The 24676-nt window shown below is 41.4% G+C and overlaps 2 pseudogenes; one reads left to right on the plus strand and one right to left on the minus strand.

Annotated features, from left to right (window-relative positions):
- Positions 1 to 2786: 2786 nt before the first annotated feature.
- LOC102530965 (sepiapterin reductase pseudogene) lies at positions 2787 to 3726 on the minus strand (annotated as a pseudogene).
- A 3537-nt stretch (positions 3727 to 7263) lies between these two features.
- On the plus strand, positions 7264 to 7661 carry LOC140688864 (lymphocyte antigen 6E pseudogene; annotated as a pseudogene).
- Positions 7662 to 24676: the final 17015 nt, after the last annotated feature.

Consider the following 24676-nt stretch of genomic DNA (forward strand, 5'->3'; position numbering starts at 1 on the left):
TGCTGGGAAAGCCGGCCGCCGGGGACAGCCCAGCGGGAGAGGCGGCGGGGCGGCCGAGGTGCTGAGGAGGGATGCGCACTGATGTCTGGAATCCGCGGTCCGCCCAGTGACAGGAGTTGAATGTCCGGCAGACGGGATGGTTGCAGATTCCTCACAGCAGGCCCGGAGAGGCGGGCGGAGAGACAGCACCAGTCACGGAGGAACAGGCCTCCCAGGAGCAGGCCCTGCTGCCCAGCCCTCCCTCGGGGAGCAGCACGTCTGCAGGGGCTGAGGGAGTAACTGCCGTCAGACCCTGAAGCAACAGGGCAAATCCAAACACTGCCAGGTGAGCGAAGTCTGAGAGTCTGTTTACCAGTGGAACTTCACAAGCTTGTGCTTTCGGAATGAGCGTCACCCTACAGGGAAGGGCCAGGGTGCAGGAAGGAAGGATGGATGAATAAGCTGACAAATACGAAGTAAGTCGGGGTGAATGGCCATTTCCGTCAGTACTGGTGCTTCATACGCGCGGCTGAACGGTGGCACCTGAAACACTGGAGAGACTCCGTTCGAGGGCTGTTTAGAATTAAAGTGGGCTCTGCACTTCAGTAAAGGTGAATCAGTAAAAAACAAACAAACAAAAACTGAAGACCAACTCCTGGTAAATAGCAAGAAAGAATAATTTGAAAACCCATAAGTGAGCATGTCTACTTACGGTTTCATTGTAAAATTAGTCATTATTTTCAATATGACCTCTGTGCCTTGATTTAAAATATTGTGATCTTTATGCTGTACACCAGAGACTAACACAACATTGTAAATCGACTGTATTTCAGTTTTAAAAATTATAATCGTCTAGTTAAGACACACTAAATTGTAAGGACCAAGAGTCAGAAGAAAGACGTACAGAGAGATGAACGTGGAATTTCCCATTTAGTGTCTCCTAATCCCACTGAATGTAATGAAAGGCTGAGTGATGCTCTGGGCAGCCTCTGGGGCTACAGTGGATAGCACGAGAAGTCGGAAAGTGCGATTTTTGGAAGACGGGAGGGAGTACTGATGACAGGGGCAATGGTCTTTTTATTGACCTTAGTGGTCGCTATCCATCCAAGTGCTCATTGACCGTAACTCATTGAGCTGAACATGAGTGTTTCGTGCACTAGTCGGTATGTGTATACTCCAAAGTAACAAGTAAAAATGACATCATAGTGAGAAATGTCAACCTCTGTGTATGCCCTTAATTCACTTCAACAAACATATCAAAGCATCTTCTCCATTCTGGTCACTGTACTTAAAAAAATAAATGCTAGCATTACAACTTTAACATGTCCCTGCCTTCATCAAGCTTACAAACTAGGGAAGACGTGGCGTTGTGAAATACCACAGTACAACGTTCAGGGGTTTAGCACTTACATGGAAAGCCACCGACTAACTTAATAAAGGAAAATGATGTCAGTTCTGAAGAGTAAACAAAAGCCCAATTTATAAATTTACTATTAAGTTTTCTGTGGTCATACTTTTGCTGTGACTTTTAAACTTATTAAATAGATCGCAAACTCCTTGAAGTTAGAAGTCATGTTTTTTTTCATCTTTAAATCCTCTGTTCCCTGCATAAGGTCTAGCTGTGAGATATTAAGTAAACAGATTGGGTGAAAAATAAATCAAGATACATAGAATGACTTCTTTAATGTACCTCATTGTCTGTTTGACTCTTCCTTTTTAAAGATAAGCCAATTCAAGGTAGAGAATTTAATTCTTTAAATTTTATGGAAAAACATTAAATGTCATGCATACCTTTAGTGCTTAATAATTCTTTCATGATTATTAAGAATCATAATATGTTTAAAACCTCAACTTTCAATTTTTAATCTTAGACTGACTCATAGCAATCAGATAATAACTGAATTTTAGCACTCTAAGGGTTTGTAATTTAGTCCAAGTTTTTCGTTTCATTGATGAGGTAAGTGAAGTCCCGAGTTTAATCACTTGCCTAAACTTGTAAACTAATACATAATACTTAGACAACTTTGACCTGCAAATTCTCTCTTCATATTTAAAGAAGAAAATTTAGTCTGAGATCAATTTATTTGTTTCCAAATCTATACTGCTTGGTGGTTGCTTAAGTAAAAAAAAAAGAAAGAAAGAAAGAATTCATATTTAGTGTATGAAAAGCTGTGTGATTCTGTTTTAAACAGGAAGAAAAATTGGAGGGGGAATATATAATATTTATGTGAGAAAAATAAGGATCTACAAAGTGTGTGTATTTAATACCAACAAATGGTTTCAATAGAGTCAATGTTATTTTTCTGAAGATCAGTAACTGCCAAGTTTTTTTTTAAGGCCAATACACATTTTATTTGTATTTGCCTTCAACATGTACATAAACTCTCAGGAACCCTTCCTGCACCTGGGGGATGGATGGTAGGTCCTGGAGGGAAGACGCATCAGACTAGAACATGAAATTCAACAGGAGGTCCTGCCACCCCGAGCAAGGGGCCTCCCTGTGGGTAGGGATTCGTGCTGCCCTCCCACCTCTCCCTCCCCTCCCAGCCACCTGTGAATCTACATGGGCCCTCCTACTTGACACCAGCTCACCCCTCCTCCCCATGGACTGGCCTTGGGCAGGAGACCCAAACTCCTCCCTTCAGTGCTTTAGCTTCTTGTCCGGCTTTCCTCATCCCTAAAATTCTACTCCTCAGGTGGGAGAACACCCAAACCCATCACGTGTCTCTCCCGAGCCTACTCCTAACTCAGGGTGGTCAACACCAACCCCTGAGATTAGCAACTTCAGCCAGCTAGGGCCGTCATGTCTAGCTGATCTGAGGACAGGGTCGGTGGTGCCACTGTGGCAGGATGCAAGGAGGCGCAGGGCTGCTGGGTGTGCCTGAGAGAGCGGAGAGAAAGCCCCAGGAAGCCAAGGCCATGGGCTTGTTCACCGTATAAGTCAACACGTCAACACGGGCTCCAGACTCAAACTTGTCCTTTGGCAGCACACTCAGCAGTTCGGGGCTGATATCCTGCAGTCCACAAGCTCCCCCTTTGTCCTCAGCTCCTGCAGCCTTTCTCGCAGGTCTGGGTCCATGCAGGTCTCCCAGGCTAACTGTGGCATGTCTGTGTCCAGGGGATCTGGGGCACAGCTCAGCACCTCACACTCAGTTCCTCTGCAGCCAGAAGGTCTAACATCATATTACAGGCAGCCTTCCCTGCACAATACAGCACCCAGCCCTTGACGGGCTGCAGGGCACAGAGGGATGAGATGTTAACTGCAGCCCTGCGGAGGCCAGGACTGTCTGGGAAGGCCTTAGATGCTGGAAGTCTGGCAGAGGAGGGAGGTCAAGTTCAGACCCTAGTAGCTGTTCACTTCAGCTGGGTCAGCCAGGTCCACCCTGCCTTTGGACACATCCCCAGGATTGCCCACGTTGTGGATGAGCAGCACTGCTGCAGGCCCTGGGCATGGGGAGCTGGTGCAGGGCGGCGAGCAGCTGCTGCCGGCCCGCCTGGGTGCCCAGGTTGGTGGGCACCTGCACCAGGTGCAGGCTGGGCAGCCCAGAGCACAGCTCAGCTTCCAGCTGCTGCTTTGCCACGTCGTTGTGGGTGCTTAGGACCAGCACAGAGTCAGGTGACAGCAGTGGGGCCGGGAGCTGGGTATCCGGCTGAAGAAACCAAGGGAGCTTGCCCAAGGTGCACCCACCCCAGGCTGCTCACCTGGTCAATGCTCCCTCCATGCCTGCGACCTGGGCAAGCTGGCATTGGACCCTGAGACCTGGCAGGGGACCCAGTGGCTGGTGAGTAACTGCAAGTTTTTCAAAAAGCTGTCCACTACAAACCTTGGAATATATTCCACCACAATCATTTTCTACTTGCAGTCTAGAAATTCACAGTCTACCTAACCCACAGATTTCACATTTGTTGTTACTATTTTAATGGTAGTGTCATCAGCCTGCAGACATCAGTCAAAGAATTGTCTCTAACTTGCACTATCTTACAGCCAAAAAGGAAAATCAAATAGACAACCAAATAAATTAAAATAGTCTCTTGGAATATGTGATCACTTTCTGAAAGAGAAACCACATTACTTTCACAAAGCAGAGAAAGGTTTTAGCTTAGAAGGCTTTTGCACAAAACGCGGCTGGGAACTGATGGTGCGGGCCTCAGGAGACAGATCTCACTCGTTACTCTCCCTGGTATCCAGAGATTTATTTTCCACATTGGGGCTTATTCATAGGTGAAAAATAATCCCGAAGATAGGTTCATTTCCAAGTTGTTATGCTCAGTAATAAAACTAATCATGGCCCAATATATCATTTGTTCACACTGAGAAACCGCTTAAGAGTAGTTGGGACAATTAGATGAGTGACATACAACAGGTTTAGAAATTATGGTAACCGTACATTTAATTATGGGTCTATGGGACAAAGTGTTTGACCATTAAAAAGTTATCTGAAATTACAGATTATAAAACTACTTGGGCACTCGATCCTCTTAATCGAATTGAGTTAATCAAAACTGAGTGGTGAGTCATTTACACTGAAAAATTCTTGCACCACAGAGATAATCTTCGTAGGGCTCAAATGTTTCCTAGGGTTAAAAGTTGAATAAGAAAGAGATGAACATTTCCTGAGGACAAACTGGATTATAAATTCAGAGAAAAATCTTGCTATGCCAAAACACATTGTAATCTAGAAATTAAAATGAAAATAGCATATGAAATATTTTTACAATCAAAAAGTTACAATAGTGTTTATCTGTTTTTCTGCACTGTACTAGCTCCCAAGTTTTCTCAATAGTAACATTATTTAACATTATTCTTCTTTACATGACTATTTTTGGTTTTATATTTAGAAAAAGTGTGTTCTTTTTTTTTATTTGTCAGAGACAGTGTCCAGAGAGAGTAGAGCTGAAAATTGCATAATCAAAATCCTTACTCTCTGATATAACTGAAACAGTGTTTCTTTGAGTTATATTCTGGCCCCAAATAATAGTTCTAGAGGAAACAAATACAAGTAAGAGCCTTGAATGTCATCAGCAACAGAAAAAAACCACAGCTGTACCTTGGTATGCCACAGGAGCCCCTGTGGGTACCAAAATCCCCGGATGCTCGAGTCTTTCATATAAAATGCCGACACAGTACAATGAACAAAATCCACAAGACTCAGTTCTGCTGCTTTAAAGATAACTAAACCCCCATCCAACCCTTTGGGAAAACTCAAAAGAGCAGGGGTGTCGCCTGAAAGTGGCGACAGTGAGCAAGGATAATGCTCCCGTCCCTGTCCCACAGGGCATGTGGGGGGAGACAGTGTCCCCGCAATCAAGGCAAAGATAAAGGAAGTAGAGGTAACATTCAAAGATTTGGTTGGGGACTTTTAACCACAGAAAATTAATTCCCTAAGATACAGTGATGGGATTTTAAAGGGAAAGATGAAGTGGAAGATAAATAAGAGATTTAAAAAATACAGAGAAAAGAGGATCACCTCATGTGAATGATGGCTCCATAGAGTTGAGGAGGGCAGTGATTAAAGTTGGCCTTTGTCTAATGAGAATAACCATGAGAAGTATGGTAGACTTACTCTACTAAGGCTCTCTGTTATTAGTCTGCTCATGCTCATGCCCCCTTGATTTCCATCCACCTCAGTGCAGCTTCCTTCTCCACATCCCACTGAAACTACTTTCGCTAAATTCCTCAGCGACGTCCACGTTGCCAAGCCCTGTGGAACTCTCCTTTCATGCAGTCTAGCCCCAGCAGCCTCAGGCATGTCTGCCCACTCTCACCTTCCTTTCCTGGCTGTCCCTGCACCACACTTTCCTGCATCTTCTCTTATTCTACTGCCTGCTCTTTCCCAATCTCCTCTGTTGTCTTCTCCTCTTTCCCTAATATGATGTCCTTCTCTTTCTCTGTCCTTTTCCTGGGTAATACCAGTCAATTTCATGACTTCAAATACCATTATCTCATAATGATTCCCAAATCTGTATCTCCAGCCCAGGCTTTCCTTCTGAGTTTAAGCTACATTTATCCAACAGCTTACTTGACATCACTTGTTGGGTGTCTGTCTAACAAGCACTTCAGAATTCATGTGACTCTCAAACTGCTTCCACTTCCACCCTCCCTTTGCCATCACAAGAAAGCCAGTGGAATAAGTAATTGAGAAGAAATATTACTGAATTTACAACAAATACTGTTTCTTCTTGATTTTAATGTGATACTTTTACTTTAGTCCTCTTTAGTTTAGCTATTCTTTTCTCTATAAAGCCCAATAAGGTTAAAAATCTCACAGTAATACTGATTAGTATCTTGCTTGGTAAACCAGAGCCACCATGAGCTTGAATCATTTGTTTTGACTATGTTCTTCCTCCTCCAACACAGTTTTCTTCTTCTTTTGTTTGGCAGCAATCTCCTATTTTTCTGGAGAATTTTCTTTCAGTAGCAGCAATTTAGAGCGGTGGTTAAGCTTGTGGACTCCAGAGCCAGACTGGATGCTAAGCCCAGCTTTGCCATTAATCAGCCACGTGACTTTGTTTCTTCATCTGTGAAATAGGGATGATGATCATTGCATCCACTTTAAGGGCTGTTGTAAAGATGAGTTAATGCACATGAAGCACATAAAATGAGGTCTGACATGCAGAACATGTGCATACTGTTCATTACTCTCACTTTCTCTGACTGTCATGTGCCAATGAAAGAAGAAACCTAGACTAGGCTGCACTTGTTTTAGTTGTTTTCAAATGAACATCATTCTAATTACTAACACTGCTTTCCTCTCTTACATCTACAGTTCTTGGGAAAAATCAATTACTTGCTCTTTTAGGAGGGACAGACTATTTAGAGGAAAAACAAGCATTAAATAAAACCACTTAACCTGCCATTTATAAGTCAAACCAATCTTGTTTCAAAATAGTGAGAAAAGTAGGTGACCTGAGATCCATTTTCAGACCTCACTTTGAGTGGCGGGATTCTTTTGAGATTTGTTAATTTAAACAACACAAATTAGGTATAATGAAGGAAAAAAAATTACAAAACTGGATTACATCATACTAGCAGTTACAACAGCCATCTATTCAAATTTGAAAGGAAATTTTAAATACTGTCTCTGGGAAAATTAACTGAAAACTTTTCTCAAGCATGGACTGATTGATTTAAGTGTAATGTCTAAAAATTAGAAAAGCTGCTGGCTGAGGGCTGCTGCAGGCTCGGGCTGGGCACAGGCTAAGCACGGCAGCCAGGCTGGACCCCTGTGGCCCCGGTGAGCAGGGCTGACTGCTTTGGCTTCGTGAGGCCCCGATGCCTCCAGAATGAAGGTCTTTCTGCCAGTGCTGCTGGCTGCTCTCCTGGGTGTGGCGCGAGCCTGCTCCCTGGTGTGCTTCTCTTGCATGAATAAGAACACCCATTGGTACTGCCTGGACCCCACAGTCTGCTCCGACTCCCACAACTACTGCGTGATCGTGATCGTGTCTGCATCCGCAGGCATCCAGAACGTGGGGCACTTTGGCTACACCCTGAACAAGGGCACCTCCCCGATCTGCCCCGGCCCAAGCGTCATGTTGGGGTGGTGTCCGTGGGCACCCACTGCTGCCAGAGCTTCCTGTGTGACATCAGTGCAGCCGACGTCAGGCTGTGAGCCAACACCTGTGTGCTGGGCCTCGGGCTTCTGCTCAGCCTGCTGTCCGCTCTGCTGTGGTTTGGCCCCTGATCACTGGGACCCTGTGCCTGGCCCAGACACCTGAAGCTCAGGAAGGAAGGAAAGCCCAGCCCCTACTGGACCCTTAAGGATCTCAAAGCCGCCTCCTCTGACTCTTCACCCTGCTGATCACCCCCTCTCCCTGGCCCTGGGTCCCCACAGGCAGGCCTGCCCCTGTACCTACATCTGCCAGCTGCCCTTACTTCTGGGTCAGCCTTCCTGGGGGGATGTGGGAATGGAGCCTGAGGGTCCTAGAGTCAGAACCAAGTCCTCGGGACACACTGGGAGGGACACCTAAGCCCCAGGCCTGGCCTGTCTAGACCCTGCCCACTCCCAGGTACAGAAGATGTGCTGTGTGGACAGGTGGTAGTCAGTGCACCCCGCCAGGCATGGGGGGGGGCTTATGGGCCCTGTGTTTGGGAGACGGGGTGGGGGTAAGCATCAGGCTCCCCAAGCCCCTTTCCCCTAGCGTCTCTGCATCACTTCAAGGGCAGGCTTTTAGGGCACAGGGGTTCCACTGATCCCACATCTAGGCTGTTGACCCAGGAATCTGCTCCCACTCCCAAATCCAGCTGCAGCCTCCACCCCACTGGAACCCCCTGCTGCTTTGGTGCCTCAAATAAAGATGGATGTTCCCACCCCGTCCAAAAAGTTAAAAAAGCTATTTGAATAATGTGAAGTCAGTCCTGTCACTTTATTGATTTTGATTTTATTTGTAAAGCCAAAGCCCTCAGGTCTTAACATTGTATTCTTGTTGGAATCATGCAAATTTAAAACATTCTTATTAAACTGAACTAAAAACAGAAATCACAGGTTAGCCTTGAAAACATAAATTTACCTTTTATCAGTTAAGGCCCACTGTTAAATTCTGACATATGCTAACTAAACACTGGCACTCGCCATCTGCCTCTACAAGGACTGGGTCACGCTGGCGCCTGCCATCTAACTCGGCTTGGATTAAATCACGAGCAGCTGCAGCCGCTGACCTCCAACACATCCTGAGAGGAGTTCAGGATGGAGGTCAGGAACGAGGTGCCCTGTGCTCTGGGAAAACTGGCTGAACAGGCCATCAGATAACTCAGTTAGATATTTCCAGGAGAAGATTTTATGACCCCAAGTCTTACGTCTCCTCATATCTAGAAAATCACTAACATCATTAAGGTTGACATCTGCTCCTCCTGACTAGCAGCAGGCCACTGCCTGAGTGTGTGCTGGACTGCATGGACCCCCTTCACTGAGATCACATGTAATACTGAGTCTTCCCCCTGCCTTTTTGGAACAGTTTCTCAAAGCTATCTTCATTTTGCCCCAAGTAAAACTTAACCCACAATTTTTATGTTGTGTGATTGTATTTTCGTTGACACACACAAGTAATTTGAGCATGATGCCCTTCAGTCCTGTTGGTTTTCCCTCCCTTAAATGCACACAAAATAAAGTTAGTGCTCTCATCAGGTACATGGGGAATGTCCCACAGCAAGGACAGTCTTGTTGTAGGTTCTACTGAGCTTACAGTTGTGATAAAGACAAGTTTTGCTTATGAAGACAATAATCAATTAGGAGAGAGCTTTGGAAAATGCTTATAAGGAATATGTGCACTGTGAATTTACTGTTACTAAATTCTAAATAATTGCTAATTGCCAAACACACAAGAATAATTAGTAGTCATTAAAACATTCAAATTTTATTGTCAAAGATAATTTGCTTGTCATGAAAATACTCTGCATTCATAAAAATAAATGCTTAAAATAAATTGAAATACATGAAGTTCATTAGATATATTCTAATTTTACATACTTAAATTGTCTTAGCATTCTCATAAATGGTCAGACAAGACTTCATCTGTTACCCTCTGAAGTAAAAAAAAAATCTTCTGAATTAAAAGAGTAGATTTAACAAACATATCCAATTCACCGCCTCAAAAACCTCACTGTAACTGCATATTTTAAAGACAGACATTCACAAGGAAAATAAGAGAAGTGACAGTAGCAACAAACTTTTGGAACCCGAAAAATAGATGGCAGTGAGAATGCCAATTCTAAAATCAGCAGCAGAAAATCTAAGAACTTAGGTTAGTTTATGCAGAAGAAGCCTCAAAAAGTCCAGGAATCATAAACAATAGGTTTCTCTGGAATTTATGATGAAATGGGGAAGTTAAAATAAGGAGGATTGGGTAAGAAATGTATAATAAATTAGGATTTCCTTAGACACACCCCCTTTTTCATAATCTGATATCTACCCTTCCTAAATCCTGGCTAAAGACTGGAGAATTATTTTCAGGAAAAAGAGAGTATTGACTGACTCATAGTAACTGAATACATATTAAATGCTGAAATCTGAGATGTAAACTGTCTTCCTCAGTCAACTGCCAGAGCGATGACCTTTACATTCCAACGAGTATTTTGTAAAACAAAACTTTCTTTGAAATCCACACAGTCTTAGGAAAATCTAAAATATTGAGATACTGGGGTTCTCCAGCAAAAATCCCATTCAGATCACTCCAGAAAAGCTAAAGTTAGTAACTTCCAAGTATGTCTTCAGTTTCCAATTACCCTTTTAGTCTCCCACTCTTCGTTATGAAGATAATACCAAAGACACTTGAAATTCGAGTAAAGTCTTTAACACGGTTTCAAAGAAAGTAACTTTGAAAAGCTAACAACAACTATAGAAGAAGAAAATTTCAAAATCCATCATTAATAAGTAAGAAAACATATTACAACCATGAAATAAGGAAAGGATGGATTTAAAAAATTCAGAGACTAATAAAGAAGTCTTCAAAATAAACAGATATCTAGAAATGGAAAATTCGATAGAAAGGTTGAAAAATGTAGTTGAGAAAATCTCCAAGAATGGAAGAAAATGACAAAGAAATAGAAAGCAAGGAAAATAGATAAAATTGGAGAATCAGCCAAAATATCTAACAGCTGGATAATAAAAGCTAAAAAGAGATGACGACAAAACAAAACCACAAAGTGAAACAAACGAAACAGAAAATGGAAGAATAGAAGCCATTAATAAAATTATTTAAGAAAATTTCCTAAAAGTGAAGGACATAAATTTCTAGAAAAAAGGTTCAATGGATGAAAATTAACCCTCTTCAAAGCATATCATTATGATATTTCAAAACACTAGAAACAGGGAGAAAAAAGTTACTTTATAAATAAGAAATCAAATGGTCTGACAGTGCTCAGCAGTAACACTGGAATTAAGAAGTCAGATAACCCCACCAAATTCAGAGGAAAAAATACTTCCAACTTTACCCAAGCCATAAACCAAAGATAAGGGTAAAGATTTCTTATGGGTGTGTAAATTCTTAAAACTCTCTCTCACACATCTTTGTTCAGAGAGTTACTAAAGGATGTCTTCCAATAAAAAAGGAAAAAGATCAAGAAAGACAAAGAAATGAGATACAGAAAACACAAGATTCAACACAAGAGAGATGCAAATATTCTATGGGATTCAGTCCAAGGGGAATGCCAAGACAACTGTCTAGTGTAGTGGAAACTAGTGCAATTAGAACAGAGGCCTGAAGAGACTTACCTGCTGAAGACAGTTATCAAAATGCCGTTTTCCAGACCCCTTTCAGGCCACAGCACATGGGCGGCGGGATGCGCTGAGCAGGGCGCCCGGGGCCGCGGGGCGCGGGGAGGTGGGGGCGGGGGGGGGGACGGCGGGCGGCCTCGGTGCTCACGCGACCCGGCGCTCACTCTGTTGCTGTCTGCTAATTTTTTCTTCCTTTTTTTGCCATTTTGAACATTTTGCAAGACGAGGGGTTCAAGGCAGGTGGGAGCATCCTCCTGGGGCTGGAGGAGCCCGCGGGCGATTGGCACTTTCTCCGGGGAGCTTCTGCGCTGGGAACCTGAAAGTTTTTTGTTTTTATATTTTCATGCAGATGTGTTTATAAAGACGTAAATAATCTTTCTTCTTTCCTTGTCTCCACCGCCTTGCAAGCGACTACTTTTGGCAAAGGACGGAGGGAAAAAAAAAACCCTCAGCAACATATTGGGGGACGGTTGGGCTTTTTTTTTAAGAAAAATAGTTTGAGTGCATCGCGATGGAGAAAATGTTCGAACCGCTTCCCCTGAATCCCACCTTTATCCCTCCTCCCTATGGCGTGCTCAGGTCCTTGCTGGGAACCCGCTGAAGCTCCCCCTTCATCACAAGATGGTGAGCGCTGCCCTCCGACTGCCCCACTCTGGGGAGGAGCTGTGCTCCTGGGGTCCCCTTCCTGGGCCGGGCACCCCGCTGGCCCGCCAGAGCATCCATCCCCCTCCTTCCCTCCCTGTCATCCGCACCCTGGCCCTGCTTTGGTGAAATTGAGGAGCTCACCCATCGCCCTACCCTTCCTCATCAAAAGGGGACACCCCCTCGCTGAGCAACGTTTCTGATAGCATTGGGGACCAGGCCTGGCCTCCCCCGGTCCGGCTCCAGCGGCACAGGTGGGAGACAGAACGTGACAAGTCAGTGTTCCCTAGATTGAGGCTCACCGGCTCGCGGGGTGAAACCCTCTGTGCCAGGACAGAGCTTCGCGGGCTGGGGAGAGAAACTAGAGGGTAGCTTCCGTGCGGGTTGGGGCTGGAGTCGGGGTCTCACCGCGGTGCCTGGGTATGGGGATCGTGCTTCTTGCCGCTGTTAGTAGTGAGTATTTGGAAGTCCGGAGGTGAGAGCAGAGACCCGTGTTCTCCCAGGCAGGTTGCTTCAGAAAGGGAAGTGGGGGCTGGGGCTGGCGGGCTGAGTGGTCTCTGGGAGGGGAGCTGCACACGCCCCCAGTGCTGCCACCTTCCCCAGGCACTTTCCCTGGTGGGAGGGGCGAATGGAGCCTGCTCAGGTGTAACCGCACAAGAGCCATCTCTGGCTTGAGCCTTTTCTTTATAAGTGCCAAACCTTCCCCAGGCAACCTTGGCTGGAGCAGGCCAGGAAGGGGGCCTATGAAGAGGTGCAGAACTGAGTTGGTGCCACCCAGGATTTGTCCTTTGGGCTGATGGGTTTCATGCCTTGGACATCACTCTAGCAAATGCGAACCATGCAGCTCATAGTGTAAAGTCTTGAACGGTCATCTGGCTGCAGGTAGCTCTGGAGAACTCGCATCTTCTTTCCTAGCAGGGACAACCTGTTGCGTTGCAAGAGCTGAGGGGTTTGGTTTGCAGTCTGCAGAGCATGGCTTTCCTCTTAATTCTCCTTTAAGGAGTAGCATTTGGGAGGAAGGTACTGCCTGGGGTCCTTTGCATCTGTGGGTGTTGTTAAGTCAGGTAGTCAGGAGATGAGACTGCAGGGAATTAGGATGGGGGCGTGGAGGCTGTTCCTCTGAGGAAGAACCTCAGAAGCCGAATTCCTTAATCCCAGATTCAACCTTCACCTGAGCACTAGACTCCTCAAAGTCCAGAGTGCTGGTTAAAGACCTAAGGGGGTGAGGGACACTTCCAGGGGGAAAACAGCCGCACATCTCCATTGCAGCTATGGAGAAGACCACGCTTCCACTAGCTGTGCTTCAACAGGGTGCCGCTATGTATAACTGAGTAGAATCATACTTAAACGTTTGCGGGATAGGAGGAAGAAAACACTTAGTATTTAAAAACAAAACAAAAAACTCCTTTTGTAAAATACGATGTACCCCAGTGGTTTTAGAAGCAAATGCACGTGAGCTATGTAGTTCTATTTCCTCTGCAATGTGAGGCACCAGTCGAGGTCCTGCAAGTCTCAGAGCCTCCATTTCTTCATTGCAAATGGGGATAGTTGCTATTTGCAAGTTTATTATGTGACTTTTGGGGGAGAAAAATATGTGGAAAGAACCAAGTAGAGAGTAGGTGCTCAACACATAGTATCCAAGAATGGATGGAGTGTCCCAGCTTTACCAAAATTAGAATTACCAACGCCCTGGCTTTCTAAGTCTGAATGACATCCATCTTGTTACCGTAATGAATTTCCTGGAAGAGAAATAATGCCCAGTTATTGGCTGTTTTCTTAAAAATCACAGCAGTTGTCTGTAATTGCCTGGGTTAACTTCCGACTGTAGATTTATATTAATATTTGTCTCCTCAGACAATGCACTGAAGCCTGTGCTCTCTTGCTTGTGTCCTAGGTCAGTGTCTAGCCCTGCCCCCAGGACTAGCACTTTCTTTCCAAAGTAAACAGGAAGACATCAAAAAACAGGCAGAGATCCATGTCCTGCTTGAACTTTTTTTTAAAAGTGCTCTTTTCCATTGTATCATCTTTCTAAGCTTATAAAGTATTGAATCTATTCCTTCAAAACAAGAGAATACATGAGAAATGAGAAAAAGCAAGAATATACGCAGAAGAAAGAGCAAGTAAACTTGGAATCAAATTTAGGAGTAAGGCAAAGGGAATTCCCAAAATATTCAGGAAGAGAAGCTCCTGGGTGAATTCTGCATAGAAAGCCTAAAGAGAAACCAGCCAAGATGAGAGTAAGAAGAAAGCCAGTGAAAGAGGTGTTTCCAAAACAATCTAAAATTACAAATTCACTTATGTCATTAACATTGTAGAAAATTATCTAGAGAGATTATTAGAAATCATGGGTAAAAAAAGCCATAAATCCAAAAAATTAAAAATTGGAAAAAGTTCAATTACTGAGCTCAGTTAAAAGTAAAGGTAAGAAAGGAAATAAACTGCTACATTTTACACCATGAACAGTAGTCACACAGACATCATAACTAAACAGTAAATATTGGTTTAACCAAAACTTTGATTTGATTATATTTAAAAAAGGAGAAGAGAAAAAAAGAGATGGTGTAGGGAAGCCCTAAAACATCATCTAAAATAACAGAAAGTAAGTCAATAATATTTAAAATTGATCAATCAAAGGGCACAACACATTCACTTGGAAATACAGAAGACATAGTTTCAAGAAGAGTTAAAAGCCATTGCTTCTTGAGAGAGAATTTGGAATGTGAAAGTCAACAGAATTATAGAGGGGAACTAATGTATTTTGTTAGACACAGCTGACTAGAGTTATTGAACTGAAATAAATTATGCATAACTCAGCAGAGAGACAAGTGAAAAAAAGTGGAAGAGTGGTTGAAACATGTAAGATAGAATGTGTAGTTTTAAAAAATATCTGATTGGCACTCCAGAAGAAAAGCAGAAGGGAATTAGACTGAAGCAATATGTAAAGAGATAATGTCTCAGGATATTACATTTCTGGAGAAGTATAGCATGCCAGATTAAGGATGCACAGCCTATCCAAGCAGGATAATTTAACTATAAATAAACTAAAACACAGGCACTAAAAAATACACAAATTATGTTAAGAAGAGCCTAATGACAATGACAAATTACCATCAAAGGAAAAAAAATACTGATATCTGACTACTTCATAACAACCATAGAAGTCAAAAGAGATTGGAAATAACTGTAAACCTGAAAGTTTACTACCAAAAAATATTTATTTATTTATTTCTAGAAATAAAATTCCAAATTAGGGTGAATAAATTTTCAGATAACAAAAATGAGAAAGTTGATTATTAAGAAATATGGGAAAAAAAGAAATATGGAAAAACCATACAGAATATATTTCATAAAGAAGGAAATTGATTCCAAATGGAAATTCTGAGAAACAAAAAGAAATGCTAACTTAAAAAAAAAATAAATACAAATATTTTGCATATTTAGGAAAACATTACAATATCTTTTGGTATAAAAACAAAGACCAGAAGTATATGTCAATATGAAACAATAAAAATTATTAGTGAAAAAATTATTTTTAAAATTGCAAAGTTTGTTGAAATAATTAAAGCCTTCCATTGAATATTGTGTTGAAGGAAGGCAAAGATATTAAATTCAGATTTTGATAATTAAAGCATGAATGATAAAATATGTAGGGCAATTATGCAAAAAATAGAAATCTTGTGTATCACTTCCAGACTAGTAAGTAGAGAAAAATATTGGTAAATGGAAATATTAAATCAACCCAAATGAATATGAGAAGGAAAAAAAAGGCAAAAAAAAAAAGGCAGTACACATAGAAAGCACAAAATAAGATATTAATAAATAAAAATGTTAGTAATTACAACAAATCTAAATGGCCTAAATTATTCAGTTAAAGATAAAGATGTTCAGACTTGAAAAAAAGCAGCTTTATGCTATTTAAAAGAAACATATTGAAAACATGAGTATACAAGAAGTTTGAAAGTAAAATCAGAAAAGATACATCAAACAAATCATAACCAAATAAATCTGCTTTAGCCATATTAATATTAACAAATTAAACCTTAATACTAAAACATACTAGGACAAAGTAGATCCCCATACAATGCAAGACACACGTGTGAGTAGCAATGAAGCACAGAAAGATACAAACAGAAATTGATAGGAATAAAAGGATTAATAATCGTGGAGATTTTGTTTTCTTTTTTTTTCATAGTGAAGATTTTAACACTTTCTCAGCAGTTAATATGTTGAGAAGATTTTCAAAAAGCAAGCATATGAATTTTTCTTTTTACATTTAACCTAATTTTATTCATGCTTGCCTTGGAATGGGGAATGGATCATTCAGTAAAAACACAGTAAAAGCAAAATATGTCTCATCATGTACAACTTTTAAACTATAATAATGATGTACCTTAATTACGTCCATGCACACAGGTATAACATTACAGGTTTTTTTTTTTAAATAAACACTATTAAGACTTCTAGGAGCATTTTATAATAATATAATTCCTAATTTTTCTTTGTAGACAGATCAAGCACCTCCAAAATACAAATTCCTATACACAGTGAGCACTTTATTAAAATGAACACATAAATAAATTAAGTACATGGACAGCCTTAGGATAAGCTGACATTATATATTCAGCCAAGTAGGCAACAAACCATACTGCCAAATGGAAAAAGTGTATTTGTAAATATATTTCAAAAACTAAGTTAATGTTTTATAATTAAATACAGAAAATAAACTGATTTGCTAAAATAAATAAGATGTGATGTAGTAACACTTCACCATGAAGAATGCATACCAGGGCATTTATAAATGGTGAGTGAATCTTATTAAGAATAGTTGACTACACTAAATGCTGGCCAAATAGAAGCACGTATTGTGGAGCACCATGAGTGGTGTATGTCTCACCACATACTTTTGTTACTTTGAGGTAGGTAACACGTGTGTACCAAATTTGGCATTCATTTTCAGTTGTGTTTTTAAGAAATGTGTACAGTATGAAAAACTTGAAAATACTCATGAATGGAAAATGTTTTAAGAAAAAAATAGATATTTTAACTCAATTATGTACAGTCTCACTGTGTAAATTTCCAGGCAAGATTTTTGTTTCCTGTAAAACAGATCATTGTTCTATGAGAGAATTTTTTTTTACTTGTCTCGGTGCATTCCTTCCATCTTCTCCTGCATTGCATTATTTTGCTCTATTCTTTATTTTTGTGTGCAAATGACATGCCAGTTAAAATGAAGACCACCTCGCATGTAGGGAAAACAGTTTGGATTTTAAAAACCAAGAATAAAATCCTTTCTAAATGAGACCATCTGATTCAAGTTAAAAAATGACTTAAAACACTAGTAATAAAAAAGACGAAACACATTTCATGAAGAATACAAAAAGTCTGCTAAGTGTTTTAGTTCAGATGTTTCAGAATGCTGCTGTATGTTTTATGAGGAACCCAAGGGGAAGATTTCATAGCAGAAGGTGTTAATGTGGCCTGTATCAACTTAAGTGGTGACCCAATGGGACTGTGAAACTGCAGGATGCCTATGGATTCAAGCTGCTTGTTAAAGAGGAGCTCCCTGCTGTTGTTCAGAAATCCTTCCTTTTTTTCTCTCTCCCCAAGCTTCCCATCCTCTACTGTCCCAGTTTCTAGCATTTTGATATCCTCTTTGCGGCTAAAGAACTTGTCCAAGTAACTGGTGTAAGTGTTTTCCTTTTCAATTTGCTCATCCTTCCTTACCTCACAACAAAACTGATTTAAAGAAAACAGCCCCACCACCACCACCCACAAACTGACTACCCCGAGAAGGCTGGTGCAAGGCTCCTGAGCCTAATTTTCCACCCCTTTTCCTGTTTTTTTTCCTTGACTTTGATGTCAAACTTTTCCATTCCAGTTGGGACACTGAGCTATTCAAGTCATTTAATTTGTCAACAACACCAGTCGGCTCATGCTGTGAACTAAGCTGAATAGTTCCTGCAATAAAGGAATCAAAGTCAGACCCTTGACTCTTTTCCCTTTCTTTTTCAGTCAGCTGCTGTGATGCTTCCTCCAGAGCTCTCTGGGCTTTAACCAACCCATTCCTTTCACATTTTGACTTGCCTCTTACCAGATTTTTCTTTGCTTTGTTCCTTCCAGTTGGAAAGATCCATGATAGGCTTGGGTTCATAGTCATGATTAACGTCACTCTCTCTCCAAACTAACATGCACACAACAGGCTTCTGTGAGCATTCTCCTCACAGTGCAGATACGTTCAGTGCCGGCTGGTCCTGAGCAGCATCGCCCTAAGGTGCTGGTCGGCACTGTTCCATTTTGCTTCTTTTTCCCTGTTGCTGTATATTTCAGCAGGAAGCCCTGGCGGCTGGTGGCTAGCAGATGCCTTTTGTTAGTGACCAGGTGGCTCCAGGTCACCACAATCACAGTCAAAGCTGCCATCCATCTTACTCTGATACAACCTGGGGGATGAGAAAAAAGAAGGCAGAGGGTCACCCCTGTAGGAAATGCTCTTTTACTCAACTTTGTAAAATGACACGAACTGGGCATTTAGCTACAGGCTACTACTGGCACATTAAACTTATTTATTGATAGTCACTAAGTGGAAAGATCACCCTCAATCAAAAATAGCTAACCATGTTGTGAGCAGTTCATATGTGTTGGCTCAAATTCCAGGGCCTACCACACTAGATTCTTTATATTTTTTAGGTCATTAGGTTGTATAATTTCTTATATTTCAAGGAGCAAAGGAAGGTTCATAATATTTTTATGGAATTCTTTAGAATTTTCTGAGGGGTAAAACATGAGTAACATGTCTCTTAAAAATTATAATAAGCCTGCACTGTGTTAGTTCATTAAAGAACAAGTTTACTGGCTAAGTCTGCCTGTCAGTATCTAATGAACAAAAATCTAGCTGTACAAATAAGAAATTTGCCAAGCATGTTCTTAAATTTACAAAGAAGTGAACTTAAACAGTGAATAAACCTATGAATGAAAACTATGAAAAGATGTTCGACTTCATTGATAATCAGAAAAATCAAATTACTTCATAAAGACAACATTTCAAATTGGAAAAACATTTTAAAGAGTCTTAACTGTTACTATCAAGTTTGGGGAGGAACGTGGAAAAAAGGAACTTTCATACAATATTTGTGGGAGTTTAAATTAGTAACAGAACATCAAAGAGCAATTCAGCATACATAAATGCATAAGTGAATAAACATCATACCTATGACTTGGCATTTTCTTCAAGGAAAACTCCCTGAAGAAATGCTTACAAATGAACATATAAATGTCTTTTTGTTTTGTAATGGCAAAATATCAAAAACAGCTTAAACCTTCAACAAAAAGAGAATGAGTTATATTCATATAGTGAACCACTTACTGTACAATAGTAAAAATGAATAAAAATGTCAGAACCACCAAATATACACTAAATTTTAAAAGCAAACTGCAGATAGAAATGCAGATGCTGACCGGTAGTATCAGGTGGATAAACATGCAAAATAGTGCTACTTTAGGGGGCATACACATGTAGCAGAATTATAAAAAACATAAATTGATAAATAACAATTCATGATAATAACCACCTTGAGGAATGAAGGAAGGGACAGGAATCAGGGTGGGGTTACGCAGTATGCTTCAACTATATCTTTAATGTGTTATTTCTTTTAAAAAAGAAGTATAACAAATCATTAGAATCTTGCAGATTTAGGTGGTATATATATGGAGAGCTCACATAGTGGGGAAATACAGGCCGACAGTAAAGCAAAACCTATCGACGTTAGCTGGCAGTAAGTGGTGTGGAAAACTAAAACAGAGACAGGAGATGGGGAAGGTGGTCAGGAAACACCTCTCTGATAAGGTGGTGTCACAGCAAAGCTCTAAAGAAGTCAGGAGCGGGGTGGGCCTTAGGGATGCTAAGTGGGAGTAACTGCTGCAGATGGAGGGGCTACATCTTGAAAGCCCCAAGGGAGAGTGTGCATCTCCTGTTTCAGAGGCACCTGGGAGGCCAAAGCAGTAGCGCATTTAAGTGTATATGTCTATAAGCATGTCATGTAGCCTAGCCCCTAAATGGAAAGGCTTCCTGCTGCTGAAAGCTAGTACAGGCACATACACAGTGTTATTTGCTGAATGGGTCTGGGGGGATTGTAAGCAGGGTGGCTGCAACAGTCCTTTGTTCAAAGAGCTAATCCTTTGAAGGCAAGAAGAAACTGTACCAGGCTATGAAATAAAGCAGCTCATTCTGAACTTGAAGAAACAACTTTCAGTCACCTTCAGGTGTGGCTCAAGAACTGCTAGGACTCCAGCACATCAGCTCTTTTGCAGTGGCAAGACACCTGCACAGCAGGGGAATCCGCCTTTGTTTCCTACCTGCTTCACTCTTATTCCTGCATACTTCACATGCAGAAATATAAGACTCTAAAAAACTCAGTAAGATAACAACATTTGCTTCAATTTGAGCAAATCTTCAATTCTCAGAAATCCATGAACATTAAAAAAAAAAGTGTGAATGAGGAACTGATGACACAAATAACTCGAAGACTAAATAGATAAATGGCAACAGTTTATTTCATAAAAGTTGATATTTACAATCCATGAGTTCGTTTAATAAATATGAGCATTTCTTGTGTCTACTGCACATCGAGATGAATGTTAATAGCATAATAGCTTTGTTTTACTATGACAGAGATGGTTTCTTCTGCATGTATTTCGTCTGCTTCTCAGAAATCAGAAACAAAAACAAACAAACCAAAAAAAGAGCAGAATCCTAAAAATTCTGTAGCTTAGTCTATTTGTAGTAAAACATTTACAAGTTAAATTAATGTTTGCAAATAAACTTGAGTTAAAAAATGCTTCAGATTTTTAAAGGGCTTTAATTAATAATGTGTGCCTTCCCGCACTCCAATTTTTTCTATTTGGATATATCTTGATATTTCCTGTCCTCTACCAAATATCCTGGAAAAAAGTCAGTATTTTTCAAAGGCTGTCCAGAAATAGAATGTTTGTTCACACCTACCTCTTCCCCTAATATAGACAATCCCTTAAAGCTCAGTCAAGTTTTAAGCTTTTGATCAATGTACATTTTGATGTCAGTTTAATAGACTTGACATAAGAACAGTAAAACCTCTAAATACTCCCTTAAGCTTCTAGCTCACTGACAGAGTAATCGTATCAGAATAAATAATAGAATAAATAATACTTTACCCAAAGCAACACCACTATTATCTGAGAGAGTAACACGATAGTAGGAATTACAGCCAGATTATGAGAGAGAGGCGTCTCTACTCAAGACCACCGTCCACATCTGCGCCCTTTCAGTTTTAGTGAGACAAAGCAGCATCACAGACCAGAAACAACTGTAAGGATGAGAATGCCCCTTCAGAAATCTCAGTGACTGGTCAGCAGTCACAGGGGTGCAGAGCAGGTGAGAATTCACCTTGGGGAAGGTGGGAGCTTGTGCCTGGGCTGAGAACTGCAGGGTCCTCATTATAGATTCAGGTGATGACTATATTGAAATTCTTGAGCAGATTTTACAAAAAATATGAGACAAAGCCAAATGTAGTATCAATAAAACTGTAATTCTACCAGACCAGTGAGGACTGTACCAATGAAAAGTCATGGGGGTGGGGGGAGATCCTATTATTTACAACTGCGCCTGCCCAGTGACCTGCCCCATTGTTCTGGGAGCAGTGTTCTTCCAAGTCCCTCAGTATCCACTGCAGCAAAAGCTATGTAGCACCTTTTCATCCAGGAGCGTGTAAGTTGTAAGTGATATTATACCTCTGCATGATAAACTGGATCCAGTAAATGTTTCCTACTCTATTCAGCAAGTACTTGATAATTGTATATTATGTACTTGTCAATATACTAAGCACTGGGGATAATGTGGTTAAGTAAAAACCTGAGCACTGCCCTCATGGAGTTTATGGTATGGATGGAGACAAACAGTAATAAAACAACAATAGGAAAAAGTGGGTACAAAGGGGACAAATGGTACCGGATAGTACAGGAAGCTATGAGACCCTAGACACTGGGGATCTAGCCTAATTAGGGAGGTCAGGATGTGTGCCTATGGAAGACACAAAAAGCCAGAGGTCTCCCATGCTCCCCCTTCGTGACCATGAAAACAGCTTCTTCCTCATCACCTCTGCCCTTTTGGCAATTATGTTACAATTGCTGACCTCTCCAATCATGTCCATCTTTCACATCCATCAGGGAGGGAGCTCTGTAGCCTGACCAGAGGATGCACGTGCAACTCAAGTGGGTCAGCAGAGTACTGGTCAGTGCATCCTCCATCCACATCAATGACCTCTAGAAACATTCCATTTATACTATTTTCTCCACTATCTTTCATGTTTCATTTCATAAAAGCAAAGTTCAAGGCTTAGACTCAGGAAAGATCTGGGGTTCTGTATTCCTTCTGCACTTTCCAAATACCTCAAGGGAGGAAAAGGAAAACTAAGATTGGATAGCAACTAAAAAATGACCCCTTCAACCATCCTTCCAATTCCTTTGCCACCAAATGTTACCCCTTCCTACCAACCTCAGTGCTGGGACTGTGTTGCTTCGTGTGAGATCTTAGGTAAGTTTTGCTTAGCTGGGTCAATGTTGTTTTGTTTTTAACAACAATTTGGTAAATAAAATGAAGTGCAGAAAATGATCTGTAAGAATGAAGTTGGCTGTCTGGTCTTCTTTCAGTGACCCACCATAGATGGAAGGTAAAGGTCTTTACGTAGCCCAGGCTGGGTACCAGCCTCCAACACTCATAAGGCAGTACCTGAAACTGCACTGGCTACCACTGTCACCTCAAGCTCTCCACGCTTCTCTAAATTGCCTCCTGCCTTCTGTCACTCAGCCTACCCCCCCCCCAAGAGAAATGCAGGTACTCTGAGTCGAATGTAAGTATAGAAAGTAAAGTTATAAAATGCAAAGGAGAGAAATAAAAGACAGGAGAATCACTTCACTCTGCCCCATCTCCATGTTCTATAGAAACTGGATTTTCTTTCCTTTCTTATCCAGGAGCAACTCGGCCAGTGTCAGAAAAGGAGTCTGGATGTGCAAAGTTTGAGGTGAGGGCCTTAAACATAGAGGTTACCTATCTGGTTTTCTTTCCACCTCCCACTCCGCTGCTTCTCAGGCCAAATGCTGACATGGGTCATCTGGCCTGATCACACTCACTCCCAGCCTTCCCCCTCCCCCACCCCACCAGCTCATGCCTATCTTGCTCTTCTCCAGGGTCAAGTGAGGGGCAATTTGAGTTAACTGGAATTCACCCATCCTGGCATCTCCTCAGCTGACACCCAGTTGCTCTGGGAGAGAAGGGAACGGGTGAGCTTATATTCACCTGTGACTGTCTCCTAACCCTGGCCCAGGGAGCTGCTGTCACAGAAAATCACCCTTTCCAAAGATCATGTTCTCAAGCTCTCATCAGGGCTACTAAGTTTCTAGGGCAGAGAAGGCCAAGGCCACAGCTTAACTGCTTGCTCATACACATTTTTGGCAAAGCCCTTGCTCCTAATACAGGGCAGCCCTAAGAGTTATCAGGAGCCCCTCTCAGGATTCAGACCCCAGGGAGGCCCCAAGTACAAACCTGTGTCAGTGAATGATCTTGGGAACTGGGGCGGGAGGCTCTGCCCACTGTCAGTAACAACTGTTAACGTCAGAGACAAACTTTCAAAGGTGGACACAGCTTCCTGCACAGTGCCCAGTTTTATCAAAACTCTTCTGCTCCTAACTTCTGTTCTTAAAGTGTCTGAACCTTTGCCTAAATACATTTTAACATTAAGGACTTCAACCATTTAACAAGCCATTATAAAATAAATGTCATTGTGTTTTTATTTTGATGTTCACTTCTAGTTGCTACTTACTCTAGGTGCCAATACTGGAATATCAGAACTTCACAGACATGATAAACTAGTCTAAGAATTTCTAAAAATTCTTCTAGTTCTAAAAGCCTGTGATCTATGATAGCACAGTACAAGTCTTTTACTTCACCGTTCATTTTTTTTTCCTACTTATTATGGTGGTATGCCCAGAATGGGGGAAATGTGCTTGAAATTTCTATACACTAAACATCAAATACACACAATCCCTCCTACAAATTTATGGCTGGAAAATTTTAAATAATTATAATAACCTTCTCCTATCTTCCTCCTGCCTGAGCCCCCATTTCTAAAACTCCTCTCCTAACCAATGGTAGGGAAACACTGGAACAAATTCATAAGCAGGAGACACGTGGGCAGACTTCTTCTTCAAGTGTGTTTGGAAATCTAAAGATTCCAGCCAAACAAAAATGAATATAAATTTCTGTAGCAGTCAGGACAGTCTAGACAGTGTTAGAGTAACAAATAACCCCCAAACATCAGTGGCCTAAATAACTTTTAAATTCTTTTCATGCAAGAAATTCAACAGAGCTGTAACACAAACTCTTTGAGTAGCTACCATCCCTTTCATTGCCAGAAGGAAAGATGTGGGAATACCTCACTAGTGCCTAAGGTTCTGTCCAAAAATGATGCGCTTCACTTCTATTCACATTTTATTGATGAAAGCAGGTCACATGGTCCCATCTACTTCAAGGCAGTAGGGAAATGAAATCCCAAAATGGCCCAGAAGCATAGAGAACCAGAATGTTTTGAACAGCTTTGACTAAAACAGCTTCAGTTCTTCCATCCACCCATTACACTTTCATTCAACAAAACCCTGAGTATTTACCAGATGCCAGGCATTGTTGAGGGTCTGAAGAGGGCCAAACTGTGCAAGACCACACAGAACATTTCTGGACCCTCATCAAATGCAGACAACCACATGCTTGATTAGAGAGTGCCCAATTTTTTAAAAAAGACGGAAAGGAATATATGTGTGTATAT

The sequence above is a fragment of the Vicugna pacos genome, chromosome 24 (genome assembly GCF_048564905.1).
Source record: "Vicugna pacos chromosome 24, VicPac4, whole genome shotgun sequence".
Classification (NCBI taxonomy): Eukaryota; Metazoa; Chordata; class Mammalia; order Artiodactyla; family Camelidae; genus Vicugna; species Vicugna pacos.